Here is a 2,831-nt window from a genome sequence, read left to right on the forward strand (position 1 = left end):
TATCTCGCAGCAGGAGAGATTTATGAAACTTGTGTGCACGGTTTTCCCTTGGCCCCTGGGCTGGAGGGACCCACATGCCCCACGTCACACAGAAGGCACCCACCCAGGGCTGGTTTCATGGACACTTTGGCTCCCATGGAAAAGGGTGTCTGACAGCACAGCCACCCCCCTGTGCTGGTACAGTCTCGGGGGGGGCTGGATCAGGGAACAGATCCAGCTGGGAATTAGCTCAGCCTGGGAAGCTCTGGGAGGAGCAGGGTTGATGGAGCGGGGCTGTGCTCAGGGCAGAGGTCTCGTTCAGCGGCTTGCGGAGAGCAAGCCCACCTCCCTGGGATGCTGATCCCCAGGAGGGCTGGGCTGTGTCACCAGCTGGGGAAGGCAGAGTTAACCCACGGCCAGCCTCCCGGGGGGGTGCAGGATGGTGGCATTGCTGGGTGCAGCTGTCCCCAGGGGTCACCATGTCTGTGCCACCCGGCTGAGGTCACTCACTTTATCTGCAAATAGAGACTGAAGGCTACCGACCTGTTTTGGTGGGCTCTAGTCAATGTTTTGCAAACCCATTTCCAAGCAGCCGAGGTGCTGCAGAATGTGGCCAGAAATCGATGAGGCTGAAAGGTGGTTTCCTGGTACCCCCCAAAAAACATATCCCTTTTCCCAGGAATGAAGCTTAAACCTGTTTTGCTGGGAAATGAAATGCTGTGTGTGGGCCAGCGCTCAGGCTTAGCCTAAAGCAGAGATGGCTCAGGGAGCTCTGAAAGCACAAGACAGCCTCGGCCGCTGCCAGGACTGTGTTTGCTTCCAAGAAGGAGCAGGAGACTGCTGAGCACAAGGACCTGGGCTGCAGCTCGGACAAGTGCCCTCCTCACACAACAGAGCAGGGACAAGTGCTCTCCTTCGGCTGCAACAAGTCAAAGGGTGCTGTCTAGAGGACACAAAGGCATTTCAGTCATTTCATGGCTAAAACAAAGGAGTAAATATTCCCATGGTGCTTGGAGGAAGGGGGGATGAAGCACGAACCACCTGGCAGCAGCTTGGGGAAGCTGCAAGCTTTTCCCTGGAGACAGGACAGTGCTGGCCATGGGCTGGCATGGTGGATGGGCACTGGGATCCCCCAGAGGACACTGACACAGTTTACAGTCCTGTGAACAGGCAGCTCTTCCGTGACCCTGCCTTCCCAGGAACTTGATCTTTGTTCCTTCAGGAACTATGTTCAGGTGAACAGACCCACCCCAAAAGCAAACAGTGGCCTGGGGCAGGGCGGTGATAACCCCAGCGAGCAGCACACTTCCTCTCCCTCCTTGCTCCAGTCATTTCTAGTTCCTCTCCGCAGTCTTGCTTCCTCCTCATGGATGTAGCCTGGGAGGATAGCCCCTGCCTGCTGCCCACTGGGATTACTGGTCCCCCCAGTGCCAGTGAGGCAGGACATGGCTGGCTTCGCTGCTCTATTACAGGATGCTATAAAATACAAATCATTGGCTGCACGGAGGAGAGGTGGTTGTATCTTGTTTTCTATTTTGCATCATGTCAATTGAAGGTGGCTGATCGTGATGGAGGCAGCTGCAAGAGGCAGATCAGGGGTTGGCAGGGTGGAAAACAAAGCAAAAAAACCCAGGCAAAGGGCATTGGTGGCTGCAGAGAGCTGCTTGTCTCCTCTGTGAGCTTCAGCCTAACTGGGATGATGCGAGGGCAGTGGTGCAGGTCCTGCTTGGCTCTATGTGCTTTGCCAGGGCCGTGGCTGAGAGCTGGGGGGTGCTGCACGGAGGGGAGGGGTGGGTATTGGTGAGCTGCGTCTTCACCAAGAAGACATGCCACTCCTACCTGCAGGCTGCTCAGAAAAATCAAACCTTCGATGGGTTTTGAACGCCTCCTGAGCTTGCTGGGAGTGCAAAGCCAGAGGAGACAACCTCACTAGATGTCAGCAGAGCCACGCTCCTGGCAATCCTGCTCCCAGCCCTCGGCTGATCCCAGACTTGGCCCTGTTCCTGCCTGCCCCAGTTGGGATCCCACGGTCAGAGCCCAGATCTCCGCTCGGGAGCTGGGCGGTGGATGGGCCCCGCTTCCACCCTGTGCTGCGGCAGATGTTACCATCTATGGTAGCGGAGCAGAGGGCAGGAAGCAGTGAAGTCAGGCGACCTTGTGGGGTTTTCTCCTCCTTCCCATCCTGTCAACGTGTCCCAGCTCTCGCCGGGACAGACGCTGTCTGCACAGACTCCAAGCTCCAAAGGTGGCTTCAACAGCCCTCCCGGGGGGCTGCTGGGACCCAAAAATGCAGAGCAGAGCTCCGGGTCCCTTGCAGCAGGCAGGGAGAAACGCTGCCCTTCCTCTAACCGTGGCTGCCCACACCCTTTTAGAGCAAGTGCTGTCCTAATGGTAAAAGCAGCCAGCGGAGCCTTCTGTGGGAACAATCCCACGTTGACTCCAGGGACCTCTTTCTGACTCCAAGTTAATTTTCCCTTGACCGCCCTGTTCTCAAGTCTCTCCAGCAACAAAGCTGGGACAACAATATTCATCCACCCTCTGCCGAATGCTTTGAGATCCTCGGACCACAGAGGGTCTGTGAGCACAAGGCTCCAAACTGCTCCGTACCCAGGGAAGCACGGGAGCCTTGGAGTTGTTTGATGTTTGGGATGAGCCAGCACACACCAAAAGGAAAACCAGGGGGGGACTTTTGGGACCCGGATGTGCCCCTTTGATTTCCTCCTAGCCCCGGCCCAGACCACTCTGCTCCTCAGCCAGGTTCTGCCCCTGCAAGGCTGGAACAAGCCCCTTCCCCAAGGAGGGCTCATCCCATCTAGCCCCTCTGGAGACCCAGGGTGCAGCCCCCAACCACC

Source organism: Eurypyga helias, unplaced genomic scaffold, assembly GCF_000690775.1.
Source record: "Eurypyga helias isolate BGI_N326 unplaced genomic scaffold, ASM69077v1 scaffold8200, whole genome shotgun sequence".
NCBI classification, from domain to species: domain Eukaryota; kingdom Metazoa; phylum Chordata; class Aves; order Eurypygiformes; family Eurypygidae; genus Eurypyga; species Eurypyga helias.